Genomic DNA, 17,004 nt, shown 5'->3' with positions numbered 1-17,004 from the left:
ACTGGCTTTTTGGAACCCATTCTCTTTAGAGGGATACTTTGCTCAACTTAGATATAGTGGGGAGGGTCTTGGACTTTCCTCAAAGCAGTGTGCCTTACCCTCTCTGAGGAGTGGATGGGGGTGGTGTGGGAGGAGGCGAAGGGAATGGGAGGAGGGGAGGGGTTGGGAACTGGGATTGGTATATAAAATGAAAAAAGAGTTTATAAAAAAATAAAAGAAAAAAAGTCAGCTCTGAGCTGCACACTGTAAGTCCCTGGCCCAGTCTTTCTTTGAAGGCTCACCTTCCGCAGAAAAGTTGCTACCAACCAAACAGGATATTGTAGCTCAGGCTGGCTTAGTAGTCATAGCCTGAAAGGATGCATGTTGTGTGCGTGAGTGTGTGTGTGTGCTGGTACACATGTTTATATAGGTGTGTGTCCACATGTGTAGTCTCATGTGTGGAGGGCAGAGGACAACCTTGGATGTCATTCCTTAGGTGCTGTCTACCAGGGTCCCCCTGGCCTGGAACTCACCTAGTGAGCTAGACTGGCTGTCTACAGTCCCAGTGAGCTGTCTGTCTTATCTGTCTTCCCACATGGAGATGGCAAGTGTGTGCGCCACACCCGAGTTTTCTGTTTTTGAAAGTGGGTTCCAGGGATTGAACTCAGGTCCTCACGCTTGTTGGACAAGCCCTTTATCAACAGAGCCATCTCCCCAGCCTGATTTCTTGTGACAGTATCGATGTTTGGTGTGCGTGTGCGTGTCCATGTGTGTCCGTGTGTGTGTGTGTGTGTGTGTGTGTGTGTGTGTGTGTGTGGTTAACGTTGCAGGTCGCCCACTGAGTGATGAAGGCAGGCCTGACAAGGTTATGGCTGTCACCGTCACATTGAGGCTGTAAGAATGGACCCTTATCCAGTGCCTCCCAGTTTTCGAGGGGATGAAGTCATACAAATTATGGATGGAACCCTGCCGGCTTTCAGTTTTCTTGCTTATAAGACGAGGACAAGAATACCTACTTTCGAATTAAATAGAATTCATGCAAAGTGTCTGGCACACAGTAGGTACTAAGAAATGCCTCACGCAGAGTTCTGGGCCCTCCCCATCGTGAAAGGCAGTTTCCCCCAATCCTGACTTGAATGAAGATGGACAGAGTGATCCCCAGCCTCACCTCTAGGCTCCACCAGGTGGGTGTAGCCTTGAGCCTCCCTGTGGGAAGACAGCCATGAGGTGACTCCAGGCTGAGAGCCTGAAGCAGAGAGGCAAGCTGCTCAGGCCCGGAGGACTTGGAAAGCCTCAGCAATTGGGACATGAGGTGCCAAGGAAGGCAGCAGATGGAGCTGAAACAGAGGGATTATTTTGAAGTACTTCTACCAGCAGAGAGACTTGCAGAGGCCAAACTCCGCTCCCCTCCAGCAGGAGAGGGGTTTGCTATCTAGAGACACTGCATAGAGAGACTTGCACTAGTGACATCAGCTGTTACACGCTGGGGTGAGGTCAGAATTTGCATACTAAATGAGCCTTCTCTCCTCATTCAGAACAATAGGGTCAGGGGACTGTTGTGGAATATTTCTTTATACGTGTTGCAGAAACTACCCAGCTCCAGAAATTGCCAGATCTCTGCATGGATGCGCTGACACAGACGACCCTGGAGTTAACAGCTCCCCCCCCATCCAGAACTCCAGAACTTCTGATGAGCTCCTCCTCCTCTTCTTCCTCCTCTTCCTCCTCCTCTTCTCCTCCTCTTCCTCCTCCTCCTCCTCCTCTTTCTCCTCCTCTTCCAGAGGTAGGGATCGCTGTGCGACCCAGGCTGGCCTTGAACTCACTGCGTAGCTCAGGCAGGCCTTGAGGTTTTTTGTTTGTTTTTAATAAGATTTATTCATTTTATTTTGTGCCTGAATGTTTAACTTGAGTGTGTGTGTGCGTGTGTGTGTCTGGTGCCTGTAGAGGTCAGAAGAATCAGATGCCCTGGAACTGGAGTTGTGGATGTTTGTGAACCACCATGTGGGTGCTTCAGACAAAACCAAAGCCTTGCAAAAAATAAGTACCTTTCTTTACTTCTTCCTTCCTTCCTTCCTTCCTTCCTTCCTTCCTTCCTTCCTTCCTTCCTTCCTTCCTTCCTTCAGAAAGATGGAGGGAAGGGCATGACAAGGGAGCTGTCTATTTGCCCTGCTTGGGAAAGAAACCAGTGTGCCTCCATATGACCCCAAGGCCAAGACAGCAAAGACCCAGAGGACGCCCAGGGCCAGGAGGGAAGACACATTCTAAGGAGAGACACTTGTGCCCCCTTGGCTGCTAGACCACTAAAACAAAAGAGTGCAAGGAGTGGGGGAGGGGAGAGGCTGAGGCCTGGTCCCAGGCAGAAGAGGAATGTGTCAGAGCATAGACTGGAGCCAGAGACAATGCCTGATCCATAAAGGGTGGGAATGGGAGGTGCAGTGTATGTGTGGGGGGCAATGCTCCCCCTTATTTGCTTCTCTTCCCAGGTGGACACCCTGAATAAATAATTTCTTCTCTCCACTCTTCACTACTGCTTTCTGTTTACCCAGGACAGGTGATTGAGCCTTGCTTGTTAAGTCCACCAGAGCCCAAGCTCTGACCCTAATAACTCCAGACCACGTGGTCTCCCAGAACCAAATGATCAGGTTGTATTGCTCTCAAAAGAGCCCCCCCCGACACCCACCCCCACCCCCAAGACAGGGTTTCTCTGAGTAACCCTGGCTGTCTTGGAACTTGCTCTGTAGACCAGGCTGTCCTGGAATTCACAGAGATCCACCTGCCTCTGCCTCCTGAGTGCTAGGATTAAAGGCATGCACCACCACCTGGCCAAAACTGCTACTTGAAGCAGCTGACGCCAGAATGCAAGGTCATATTCTCTGAGTCCTGCGGTGGTGTGGGACATCGGTCATGTGGCTCCTGTTTCACTGCGTTTTCTTCTCTGCCTTCCCCAGCCCTGGCTCTGTGTTCTATGCATACACTCCGTCCAGCTGTCTGGCTTTCTCAGAGTGATTTGCCCATAAAAACCACTGGCTTTCTCAGAGTGATTTGCCCATAAAAACCACTGATAGGGGAAGTGTTCCAGGGTAGAGCTGCCTGGAGGTGGGGCTGGAGGAGCTGGGCAGATGAGGTGGAGGAGGAGGTGCAGGGGTGGAGAGGCAGACCCTGTTCAGCCCTGGTCTTTGGGAGGAGTGAGCCACCCCTGATAAAGCAGCCACCCCTAATAAAGGGTAAGATAAGTGCCCCTTCTATGCCAGGCAAGGCCCCTGTGTGGAGGTCAAAGAGCATACCTGAGAAACAGAGCTACCATGAAAAAGCAGGCAGAGCACCCCAACTTTCTCCAGCTTACAGCTTCCTGTGCTGGTTAAAAACAGAAAAACCTGTGTCCACCCCACAAAGCCACTGGTCGGGTGGGAGATCACTGCTGCATGGTGGGAATCAAAGTCACGCCCGTGCTGGACCAGGGCAAATCATGTCAGGTCTATGCCTAATAAATCAGCGGGAAGCCAGCTCTGAGGATCCAGTGAGGTGCTTTAACCTCAGTAAACACTTGATGAGATGTCCAGTGTCTCTTCACTCCCAAGCCTGGGCCAGAACCGAGTCCCGAGTCTTGATTTTAGCCGTGTCTAACTTCCCAGCTCTGTAAAGTGAGCCTCCATAGAGCTGCCAAGTTCCCAGTTAGAGAAGGAATGAGGCCAGTTCCCGGAAGAAGAAGCTGCCAGGGTGTTTGTCATGGTCCCATCTATTCCCCTCTGCCAGCAGGTGGTAGGGGTGGTAGATGGGGTGGCAGCTGGGCTGGATCTGGTGCTTAAACATGGTTCTGGGTTTCTGTAAGGCTTCTTGGCTTGTTCGGGTCCAAGGGGAGCCTGCTACTTCCCAGGGCTCTGGGGCTGCCCCGAGGGCCTCAGCCTCAGACACACAGAAGGCTTCTGTGCCCATCAGTAACATCATCATCACCACCAGGAACAGAGAGGTGACAGGTGAGCCAGTGTGAACAGAGGCCCAGGAAACAGGAAGGGGTCCGCCTCTCTGGGGCTAGCCCTACAAAGACAGTTCTAGAAGGGAAGTTGGGGGTGCTCTGATTGAGACCCCTTATTTAATGAACAAACAGCAGCCCCCCACAAACCAGATAGCAAGTCTAGGGTCTACCAGTCCTTGGGGATGTTAGCGCTGGGTCAAGAACCCAGCGCTCCTGCCACGGGGAGTGGTGGCCTTTGGACCCGACTTGCCCTGCTGTAAGCCTTCTGTGCTGGAGGTCACTGCTTATTCCTGCCAAGGCTTAACTGAGACCTGAGGGGCAAAGGGCGTTTATTGCTCCCCTGTTGATTTGGTTTGCTTCATTACTCTGTCTTCACCAGAGGTAATCATTCATGGTGGACCTCTTACGACTTAGCTACTGTGTCAAAGGTCTGAACGAGATTGCTAGTGGGTGATAGGAGAGGAAGGAAAGCCAAAGGTTCCCAGGTGGAGCATGCAGCATTCGACCCTCCTGGCCCCTGGAGCATGCAGCATCCGACAGGCCTGTCCCTCCAAGCCCAATAATGGCCCCAATTCCAATGGAATTGTGGTGGGAGGATAGTAAGGCTGGAAGAATTTCCACCTCCTTAATAAAGACCAGGGAAGAGCATTCAGGACTAGAGTTCCCCAACCCCTACAGGGCACACGGGACCCTCTGGCTCCCTCAGCACCATGCTGTAAGTACATGGAAAAGGTACCCACCACCCACTTGGGTACCACTAAATGGTAGGTACTACCGTTACCCACCAATCATGAATAAGACCTCTACCACAGTCTGAAGCCAAATTTGAAGCAAGCTTTAATTAAATACTGGCCAGGTCCATCTCTGGTTTCCCAGGGGGAAAAATGGCCCTGAATCAGATTTTATAGCGGCTTCAATATTTCCCATCAGGTCCAATCAGGGACAAGGATATATCCTGGTGTACCCACAGCTAATCAGGAGCAAGGATACATCCTGGTGTACCTCCAGCCTACAGCCAATCAGGAGCAAGGATACATCCTGGTGTACCTCCAGCCTACAGCCAATCAGGAGCAAGGATACATCCTGGTGTACCTCCAGCCTACAGCCAATCAGGAGCAAGGATACATCCTGGTGTACCTCCAGCCTACAGCCAATTGGGGCAAGCATCATGCACATGTGACCCAGTACATCAATTCGTTTAGGGAGTGAAAACACGTGCCTTGCTATCACATTTCAGGAGCTACCTGTCCTTGGGCAGGGCGTCTGCCCATCAGAAGAATTTTTGTTTCATGGATCTCTAAGGCATAGTAACTAGAACTTAAGATGTAACTTTGGTTCTCATACTACAGCGGATGAAGGGTATGGCAGAGAGATATGGGACAAGGGTGCAGGTCCCTTTTATACAGATAATGACACAGCCTGCCAAGATCACTGAGCAGAGGAACTCCAAGTTTTTCTAGCACTGAGACGTGAGAACTAAGAAGTCTAAAGGACTTTGGGGGTGCAGAACAGGCAGAAGGACACCAGGAACACACCTAACTGCAGCCTTTGGGGACTCCTTGCAGAATATAAGTGCCCAAGTTAGGAGAACGTGTTCTTCTCTGCCATTTGACTACGGAGGAGGGGCTGCGCTGGTGCCTAACCCTCAGCGTTATTTATCGGGACATTGGAACAGGGATGCTGTGTTTGTCACTCATCGCTGTGACCTGGCACAGAGCGGCATAGGAGGATGACCAGTTTTGGCTCGTGATTTAGGAGCTACAGGACCATGATAGTGGGAAAGATGTTGTGGTAGATCCTTGTGGTAGCTCCTTATTACACGGTTCCAAACAGGGAGCCAAGAGACTTGGGCAGACCTAGGTGGGGTATGATCTGTAAGTCCCACTCTTACGGCCTTCCAACGCTATGTCTGCCCACTAGGTCACATGTTCAAGAGATGCTACGATCTCCCAAAACAGGTGACTGGGAACAGAAATGTTTAAACAAATCAGCCGGTAGGGGGACAATTCACATGCACATGGCTATTAGAAATAACTGTCTAACATCGTGGATTAATTAGTTAGATGAAACAGTTACCGTAATTCCTGACAGATTAGATTAAGTGTGGAGCAATAGGTTATCCCCAAATTCAGTGGCTTAAAATCATAAGGAGTTATTATTTCACTGTTTCTAGGGATCAGAAAATGAATGAGCCCAGATAGGTGCTTCCAGGGCAATGTCTTTTGTGAGACACCCATAAAGCAGTTGGCTACGTGTCCTCATCCGAAGGCTTGCCAGGGACTGCTCACTCAAGTGATTATTAGTGAGTCTGGGTCCCTTATGCTGGGCATGAAAACCAATGGCCTGAAAATGAACAACCTCGTTGAATGCTCAGAGCCTTTCGAGGAAGATGGTGGTCCTCACATTTTTCTGTGAGGAGACATGGCTGCCACCGATCACACTACAGTTAACATACAGGGCTGCTTAATCTGTGTTATGTGCAACCATGACTCCTCTAGCAGCGGACTTTGGAAGAACAATGGGGGGGATGGCTATGACCTGAGTAAAATAGCTCTCTTATAGACGAAGCACGAAGTTACATTTAAGTTCTCCAAGATCCTTCTTAGTCAGATCCCAGTAGCTCTTACCTTATTGTTCCTGCATTGTGTAATGAGCAAAATTTTGGACTGACAAGTTGGGAGGGAAGCTTCCTGTTGCCTGTCAGGTAACATCAGTCCATTTTGGCTGCTATAACAAAATATCTGAGCTCGGGTAATTTATAAAGAAGAGAGCTGTATTTCCTACAGTTCTGGACAGTGAAGAATCAGTCCAAGGCCAAGAGGACTGCGCCTATCAGGGGCTCTTTAAATACATCATCTCGTGACAAGAGGCAGAAGGACAGAAGATGAAAGTGCTCAGTGCTCAGCAACCTTTGGTTGGTTGGTTGGTTGGTTGGTGCTTGTTTCTTGAGAAAAGGTCTTGAGATGTAGCCTGGATGGCTAGGGACTCACTAATCAGAGTAGGTTGGTCTAGAACTTATGATGCCCCCCTGCCTCTGCCTCCCAAGCATCATGAATGCAGACATGTACTAGCACATGTCTACACATACGCTAGCATGTACTAGCATACCACATGAACTCATTACTTGACAGGAACCCTCTCCCACAATAACTACCTGACCACCTACTCTTACAATGGTGTGAGTCTGGTCATGAGGCCATGCCCATCTCACCTCTGCACATTTGTACTGAGGACTACATCTCTACAAGACTTCCCTAGTCCTTCATCTTTATTAGACAAAACCTTTCAAACAATGGCTTTCACAACTGAAGATTAGCAGCGTGAAAAGTCTAAACCCCAGTGTTGCTTCTTCTATGAACTGGCTGCTTCACCCTTCTCTCTTTCTGTTCAGGCTTCTACAGTTCCTTTATGTCTGGGTCAGCTTTTCAGTCTCACAGCAGACATTTCCAAAGGAAGAAGAGCACTCTAGCCAGGACACAAGGACCTGATTCAACGATGCTGGGTAACAAGATAGGCGTGAAACTGATGAGACCAGCCAGTCTCTGGTATGTCTTCTTGCCTTTGGAGTTCCTTACATTGCTGTTGCCTCTTTTAGGGCTATGGATGGTGTGGGGACATCAAAGGTTAGAAGAATCTAGTTGAGACAAGATGGCAGCAATTGTTTTTGATTCTCTCAATACAAGTTTAGATGACACACGCTCTCTCTCTGCCCTGCACTAGGCTAATAAATGCAATGGAGAGACTCAAACTACAGACTGAGACCTTCTACTCCAGAAATTTAGAACCCTGTAAAGATGATAAAATTGTATATACATATCTTAACAATAAGACAGCATGTTATGTATGTCCCTAGAAAATAAGCCAAATTATCATTCCTGGACAAGAAGGTAATTCTGCGCCAGGCTAGAGCATGGCTAGGCCTTAAGGACAATTGGTGCTTGGTGAAAGAAGCCAGTAACAAAAGACAGCTATCGTATGGTTTCTTTTAGGAGATACTTAGACCAGCCAAACTTCTAGAGAGAAAGAGCTGAAGGCTGTCCCAGCTGAGGGGCCAAGGAGTGTGGACTTACTAGGTAGTAAGTCTTTGATGAGTGAACTATTGAGCAGCAGGTTCTAGTGGGTTAGGCTTTTCCAAAGATGACCTGGGGCTCGATTGAGCAGTGATGTCAGTCTGCACAGCACTACTTAACTGCACCCTAAAAATGCTTAGCGGGCTGGGGAGACAGCTTGATCAGCAAAATGTCTGCTGTGCAGGCATAAGGGCCTGAGCTTGCATCTCCAGAAACCGTGTAACAAGCTGGGTGTGGTGTGTGTGTGTGTGCCTGTCTTTCTAGTGCGTGTGTGCGCAAACACACACACACACCACAGCACTGTTCTAGTGTGTGTCTGCCGTTCTAGTGCACGAAAGTGATGGGGTTGTACAGTTATACATCTACCCTGGGATACCCAGAAGGATCGGCAGGGCAGAGGGCATGGAATGAGCCCCGCAGAGCAGATGGATTACAATGGGCAGGAACAGGTATTCCAGCGAACAGAGCTGCAGGAGAAAAGATGCATCTCTAAAAAAGAAAGCTGGTGAGAAAAGGGAACGGCAGAGGCTTCTTTAACAGAAAACATCTTCTGGTGCTCGTATCGGTGACTCTGACATGTCAGCGGAGCAGGGCTCTCTGCTCCCTACCCCCTGTCATCTCATCCCCTCCCTGTTCTCTTCCTGCCTCTTGTTCTCTCAGGCTCTGGTGTCCTGGGATCTTCTGGAACGAAACCCTGACACAGGCTTGTTTTCAGGTGGCAGCAGCCTCACAGAACATCCAGAGGCTTGCGTACCATTATTAACACACCTTGTTTTCCTTCCTTGTCTTCCACGGATACCAGAAACTTAAGAAGAAATTACCCCACTCCCCACAGCAGGCAGATCCTCACTGTAAAACAGGCCTTTGACAGGCCCTTCATTGGTTGCCAGTTCTCCCTGATTCGGCCAGTGTCCCTGCTTAGCCTGGACGGGGAAGGAAAGAACAGGTTTCAATTTCTACTTAATTTGTAGGCAGAATCAAAAGGAAGATGGGTTCTGTAGAGAATTGCTTCATTTTTGGAAGGATTATTGCAGTCAGAACTTATTACTCTCAGTATTCATCATGGGGACTCAGGGAAGACCAGTTCCCTGCCCCTCCCTTTTTTTTTCCTGCAGCAAAGGGCAGCTGCAGTTGAGGAACACGAGGCTGCAGTATGAGAGCCTTGCAGATGGGGTCCCCTGCATGCTGTAGGCACCAGCAGCTGTTCCCCAGCCCACAGAGAGCCAGAATATAGGCAGGGGACTCATGTCACAAACCCAGGCGGCATGGGCTTGTCACAGTCCCCTGGGCACAGATGCATATGGGAAGAATGAAGGGGAGTGCAAGAGCAGCAAATCGGGTCAACCCCGAGGGGACCCTCCACTTGGCTCTGCCGAATCCCCAGTCAGAAACGGCCTTGCAGCCAGTTTCATGCCTTTTCCTTTTTGTCCTGTCCTTAATTTTCCATCATGACCTTCGGTTCTGAATGGTGTCCCACTAGTTCTTGTTAGGGAGGTGGGGTACCAAGTTCTGCAGGCGGCACAAGAAGCGTGTGGCGGCCCTGTCTCCTCTCCCCAGTCAGAGATCCCATATGGCATTTTCTCTTGATTCCTGCAGTCGCCTGCTTTCAAGCAACCCAGCGAGTGCCAGGAAGAAGATAGGGAGCCCCTGGGACATGCATGGGGATAAAGTACAACAGGGATCACAAGCCTTCTTGGACGGAAGAAGCCATACACAGCATCTTGGCCAAGCCCAAGGTAACACAAGGGCTTTCATCCTCTATGAATGTTGAAATTAATAATTTTCCCTGCATGGAAACACATGCTTCCTTTGAGTAAAATGTTTAGAAAATTCTTATTCAAACAAAATGAAAATGGAGTTTGTTTGTTTGCCCATGGATACCAATGACAGGCTTATGTGCCCATAATGACTAGCCAACTGCTTAGTTGAATGCATGCATAAATGAATGAACATAATAAATTGGTAAAAGGCAAAAAATGGATGGAGGAAGCAATGGCAGATGGAGGAGTAGCAGGAGGAAAGGGAGAATGAACCGCTTTTCACTGAGCGGGATTTTATGGTTTGGGAAATAAAGACAGAGAAGTCCTGACTGGTCCATCACACGTTTTCCTTCTTCAACATTAATTTTAATGGAAACCAGCAAGCAAGGACAGCAAGCCAACAATCCAATCCGTCAGGACATCAGAGTTAACAAATGAGCCCTTTTATGAAATGAAGTGAATTATTTGTGGTTAGTATAAAGGCTGCTAAAGATAAGATTGGCTGTTTCCTCAAATCGCCTCTTGTGACCACAGACACATGCACACACATCCATACACACACATGTACACATGTGTGCTCTCATGTGTACTTTCTCAGCACCTTGCTGGATCAGATATCCAGAGCATGGCTTCACATTGCTCTCTTCCTCAGTTAGTGGACCATGGGGTACCAATCTGCTCGTCACCACATGTGAGCAGGTCACAATCCTCCTGCGACCCTCCCAGCTCTCAGGACAGACACGGACACACAGAAAGTTCTCCATAGAGGTACATGAGGTGGAATGACACCTCTCTCTCCCGCACTGAACCAAGCAGCAGCCATTTGTCCTCAGTGGGGGGAGCCTGGACTGGATGTCCAAATGGGATTTGAATCTCGGAGACACAGAAGGGGGAACTGAAACGTGCTAGCTATTCTGTCCAGGCTTGTCCAGCTCCAGAGCCAATATTCTTTCTTGGGTCAGTTTTAGTCATGTTGGACTGGGCTAGAGCCAGTGATGAGCTGGAGTCCAGTTTGGTTGCAAGAGCCCACTGATAATTTTTAGGAATTTTGTGAGCCAGTTTGACATGATGGTGTTAGTTTTTAGTTAGCCACACTGGGAGCGTTTGCTTACCTCATCTTATTTTTTGGAAACACATGCTCTCAGTGAAGGAGTATTTGTTTACATTGCCTTATTTTTTGAAAAGGTAGAGTCTCTCAGTGAACATGCAACTTACCTGGTCAGCTGCCAGGTTCTCTGACAGAAAGGGCGAATCCTCACACAGGGCACCAATCTGCCGGGTTCTCTGGCAGAAAGAGTGGGGGTGAGGGGGGCAGAGCAGGACCTGCCGGATGGAATGGTATCACGACTCAGCCCTCCCCCCTGGGCACTGGGGAGAAACACACCCACTGAGTTGGGAGTCTGTCAAAGCAGGAACTCGTTTAATGGTATCAAGCAGGGACTTATATAGGGTTGTGATGGGGATGGAGAAGCCTGGGATGGGCATTTTTTGGCTCTGACCAGAAACCAGAACAACATCAGGCCAGAGGGATACAAAGGTCTCCAGGCAGAGGAGCCTTAGGGCTGTACTGGCAACAGAAGGCACAGGCCCCCGTAAGAAGGAACAGTTTCCAAATCTAACAAAGTCCCCCAAGATCTTGCCTGACTGACCATGTGAACAAAGCCCAGTGCAAAAACGCAATGAGAAATTTCAGGCAACAACTTAGCCTGGTTTACCTCAGACTGGAAATAAGTGACCTCGGGAACACCCCCAGCCCCTGGAATGACTGGCGTGTGTGTTATTGTTAATATTCACTCTGTTGTCAGGTCCCAGAGAGCAAAAACAATTCCTCCTTTTATCCTTCCTTAGCTTCTGGAACCTTCCAGAGCTGAGTGATTCAGACTTAAAGAATTATAGCGACTCTTGCTCATTGTCCCTAGAAAATGCTGCTAGCCACAGTTAGCTCCTGCCCCTCACCCCCTACCCCTTGCTCTCTGCCCTCTGCCCCTTGCCCTCTGCTCTCTGCCTCTTGTTCTCTGCCCTCTCCCCTTGCCTTCTGCCTTGTCTGTCAGTCCCTGCCCCTTGCCCTCCGCTCTCTCTATCATAAACCACATCGGTGTGGTGGGAACTGTGTTGTGGACAGGATTGTAGTCCAATGGTTGGCAACCCTGCCTTCAGGTATCCTTAGGCGCAAACGCCCCTGAGGGATGAGCTGCCCCCTCTGTCGGGTCGCAGGTGTGTGAAAGCTGTTCCATGGGTACCGGATGGTGACTGTTGGTCACACATTGACCACTGTCCTTGAACTCTGAGAGGGCCTGTTGAACTGTCCCTCCCCTTTACCTGTCCGTGGATCTGGCACTGCGCTGTGTTTATTTTCCTGACACATGCTCAGGCGGAAAGACTTCTGCTCCTGAGGTTGTGTTCAGTACCTGTGGCTTCTCTCAGCTTCTCTCAGCTTCTCTCAGAAGGCGGGTTGGGGCTTCAAGGGGTGCTATTTGTCCTCCTTACATGTTGGATGTGAACCCTGTAGCTTTCTGAGCTAACCCCCTGCCTCTGTACAGGCCTACCACATATTTCGAGGGATATTATTGGAAGGGTTTGGGCTTTTGAACCAAAGTCTCTTACCAAGTTATTTTTGTGAGAAATAGTTCTGTTTCTAATTGCTTCCTGGGCATTAGTTATTCTTCAAACCCAGCCTTGCCCCTGCCTCAAGGGATGTGACTGGGGAAAGAACGAGAGCGAAGGCAGAGTGGGGTGTGGCCGTGTGAGTAACCAGAGACCTCTATACCTCCCAGAGCCCCAGATGAAGCACAGTTCATCCAGCTGGTTATCAGAGTTTCTCCCACACATCACAGACAGGAGGAGCTGTGCCCACCCTGCCTGCTGGGCCTGTGGGGCGTGTTGGCTGTGTTAAAACAGCTCAGAGTTCCAGATGCTGCCCTGGGCTGCAGGAACCTTGAGTCCTACCCCAGGGACCCAGCGCTGCATGGCTGTCTTCTGAGCAGTGTCGGAGGAGACAGTGTCACAGGCCTGGGTCAGAGGCATCTTTGGTCTGTAGATCCGAGCAATGAGAGCAGAGAGTGCTGTTAGCTTGGTGAGCTCAGGCTTGGTGGGCGCTTCAAGGGTTTGCTTTGTGCATTTTCTATTTCAGAAAGCAAAGAGGAACGTCTTTTATTTTGCAGGCTGGTGCAGAGAATGCTGATTCTGGTGTGCAGTTGGCCTGTACCCTACGACAGGGCACAGTGGCATCTACGGGACCCGGCACAGGCAAGCTTCCAGATACATACAAGGACATCCTCTCTGGCATCTTCCTACTTCTGAAGTCCCAGTACTTGCTTTCTGCCGGTGGCAATAATGGGTGTAACTGGAAGGTCCAATTGCTGGCTGAAGAGTGCTTGTTAGGAAGGCTGTTTGGCTCCTGTTGACAGCCAGGGGGACTGATCTCCAGCTGGACAAGTAGAACACAAAACTACCCCTGGATCTGAATCCTTACAGTGTCCCTGGGCCTAGGGCCATGGTAACTCCCTGCTTCACATATTCCTCAACAGGAATGGACCTCTTGCCTGGCACCGGGCGGTCTTCCTCTCCCTGCTCAGAAGGTGGGCTGGGTGGAGCACCCTCCCAGGGTTTTGCCAAAGAACACCTGTTCCGAGAAATGGCACTGGTGACTCAGTCCCCAGCCCCGACTCTGTCAGTGCCTGCTGGCGGGGGGGGGGGGGGCTGGAATGGCTGTAGGGGTGGCTCTGGGGTGACTCATAAATCAAGACGCTGAGCTGAGGATTTTCACTCCTAGGGGATCCGAGACTTTCTCAGAAAAATAGCAGGTGGGACCAACATCTATTCACACTTTCCTATTGGCTCTATTTGCCTGGGGTGACCATGGGAAGTGCTAATGTGTTTTTTCACTGCTTCCAAAACTTGTTGGAAGTTTTTGGGTCTTAGGAAATGAAGATTTAGTCTAGGAAGCTTGGGAAAAAGACGGGTGTCTTCCTAGACTAAAGAGCACCTCCTGTGGGAACGTGGCACTCAACTCTAACCCCAGCACAGACAAGACAACCTGTTCTACAGGTCAAGTTCCAGGACAGCCAGGAGTACACATGGAGACCTTGTTTTGAGAGAGAAAGGGGAGGAGAAAGGGAGGGAAGGAGGGAGGGAGGGAGGAGGAGAAGGAGGAGGAGGAGGAGGAGGAGGAGGAGGAGGAGGAGGAGGAAGAGGAAGAAGAAGAAGAAGAAGAAGAAGAAGAAGAAGAAGAAGAAGAAGAAGAAGAAGAAGAAGAAGAAGAAGAAGAAGAAGAAGAAGAAGAAGAAGACCCACACACACTCTGGCTAGTCAGTCCAGCCAATCAGTGAACTCTAGGTTCAGGGACAGATCTTATCTCCAACAAGAAGGTGGAGGACGCTAGAATGATAAAGATCGTCAATATTTTAAAAATGTGTGTGTGCACACACATGGGGAGTTTGGGGGTACACACCTGGAGGTCAGAGAACAACTTGAAAAAAATCAGTTCTCTCCTTCCGCCATGTGGGTCCTAGGGCTTGAACTCAGGCTGAAGCCTTGGTGGGAGACATCTTTACATACTGAGCCATCTACTTGACTCAAGATACCTAATACTGTCCTCCATACGTACCTGCTCTCTCTCTCTCTCTTTCAGCTTCTCTTGGAAGGACTTCTGATTGTTTTATAACACTATGTGTTCAATCAGTGTCTCAAAGACCAGGCAAGCAGCTCTACCTTCGAGTTCCACTCCTCACCAGCCCCACCTCTCTTGACTTCTTTTTTCAGGCAGGTTGTTAGGAAGCTGCCAGGCTGACCTGGAACCTTGCAATTCTCCTGCTTTAGCCTTCTGAAAGGTGGAATCGCAGGTCCTTGCTACTAGACCAGCTTGATGGCACCTTCTAAAAAGAGCGATTGAGGCCATTGAGATGGCTCAGCAGGTGAAGGCACTTGTCACCAAGCCTGCCAACCCGAGTCCCATGCCCAGAACCCATGGTGGAAGGAGAGAAATGATTCTTGGAAGTCGTCCTCTGATCTAAACACACACGCACGCGCACGCACACACACACACACACACACACAAAAAAAAAAATAAATAAATAATTAAAAAGTCTAAAGAGAGCAGTTGATGAACACATCTGATAGGACAATGGTCACATGTGGAGTTGAGCCACCATTCATTCCTGGGATCTCTGGACTCTACTTCCCAGCAGACTTCTGAGAAACTGGTGCGCAGCCACTGCCTCTTTCCCCGGCACAGCTGTTCCTCGTTTCAAGGATTTTCCTAAGTTGTTTGAAAGGGGTTTTTACAAGGTGTCTGAACTGGGCAGGCACGTTTGACAGGAGCACAGGATGGGGTCTGAACAAGTCACTGCAGAGACGCAAAGTGGCCAGTTCTTCCACACTTCTCAGCCACCTCATCTCAGGGGAGGATGGGCCAAGGAAGAAAGAGACCAGAATAAAGGGCAGACTTGGGCTTTAATCCAGAGCCTTAAAATCATGACTCAGCTGGGAAAGAAATACTTGGAAGAACCCAGATCAGTGCCTTCAGGTGAGGAGGACAAGAAGGAGAGGGGGAAGAGAGGAGGAGAGGGGCAGGAAGGATGATAAAGAGAAGGGGGAGGAGGAGAGGAAAGGGGGAGGGGAGAATGTCAAGGAGCAGGAGGACCACCATTGTTAACCTAGTGGGAGTCATAATTACTTTCAGCCAGAGCTGCCTCCAAAGACATTTATACATTGTTTTGGGGGTATTTTGGTTTTGTTTGTTTGTTTTTACACTTAAGTATTGCAGGGGATGATTTGTGAGCTATAAAAGAAGGTGCTGGGCAGCCAGGCTACTGAGAACTTTTCTAGAAAAAAAACACTCCAGGAAAAGAAATTTTTTAATGTGTGTGTGTGCGTGCATGCATGTGTGTGTGCACACAATGCTTAGAATAGGGCACACATACCCTCAGGATCTGAAAATCTACGGAGATGCAACCAAGTGCAGAAGTCTCCTCACCCCGCCTACCTGGTCCCCACTCTGTTCCATTCGTTCACAGGAGCAGAGCTTAAGCCCTCTGGGACCCACCCCAATATCCTTTACACGTCCACAGGAAAGCACACGCACCTAGCTTCCTGTCTCCAGATCTGCTTTGCACACATCATACGGCAGAGCCTGTTCTGCATGTTGCTCAGTCATTCGCGCTCATTTAGAACTCTGTTCACCCAAGAGAGCGCGTCTTCCGCCCAGGCACATAGCGCTCCGTTGCATGGCCAGGCCGCAAACTCTTGGATGATTCTGTCTGGATGGATGCTGAGCTGCTGCTCAAGCTTAGTGTTGTATCAGACTGCGGTCGATACTCACAACACACATCACCTCTCGCACAAGTGCTTCTCTTCAGTGGGGTCTCAAGAGAGGAGGGTTGTTGACCGAAGTCTTTAGGGTTGGGATAGGTACTGCCAAACCTCTCTCCACCGGGGCCATGCTAACTTACAGTCCTAATTATCAGTGTCTGAAAGGGCCAACAGAAGATACTATCAAAGTCTTCAACTTTTGTCAACATAATAGGTTAAAATGATAGCTCAGTAGAAAATTAATTGCCATGTCTCTGACTGAGCTGAGGTCAGAAGTCTTGGTATGTATTCAAGTCAGTTGTCTTTCTTTTCCTGTGACGTGATCTTGTCTTTTGCACATTTTTTCCCCATGATGTTATTGACTATTTTAAAAACAGATTTCATATTAATTTATCTCCAATGTTTTTTTATCAATTTCAAGGTTAGTTCTTTGTCTATGATCAGAGAAACAATTGATATAAATATACATAGAATTAAAAATTAACTCCTTTGACCATTTTAATGACTGAACATGAAGTTATTTTCAAAGAAAGCTAGCCCGAGCCCAGGGTCCCCACCTCAACACAGGCCCAGTTTCTGGCTGTCTCCTTCTATTTGCTCTCTTGGGTCCTTTGTATTGACTGCTTCCTCTTCCTGGAATAAGGCTTCCCTTTGTCCTCCTGGTAAGTTCCTCCTCACTTTTTCAAGGCCAGGCGGCACTTCCTTATTTGAAAGAGCAAGTGGGGTGGTGGGTGAGGGGCGCAGAGAGAGGCGTTGAAACTGGGAGGTCCTTCCAAAGTCCGGGATGAACTGACGGAAGCCCAGTTGGACAAAGCTGGACTGTATAGCACTGTCTGTTGAGGACAGCGGTGGGGGCAGTGCCAGGACTGACCAGAGACAGAGCTGATGGGAGGTTCCTGTGAGGGGCTGAATG

This window comes from Chionomys nivalis, chromosome 17 (genome assembly GCF_950005125.1).
Source record: "Chionomys nivalis chromosome 17, mChiNiv1.1, whole genome shotgun sequence".
NCBI lineage: Eukaryota > Metazoa > Chordata > Mammalia > Rodentia > Cricetidae > Chionomys > Chionomys nivalis.
This window is presented reverse-complemented; position numbering follows the sequence as displayed.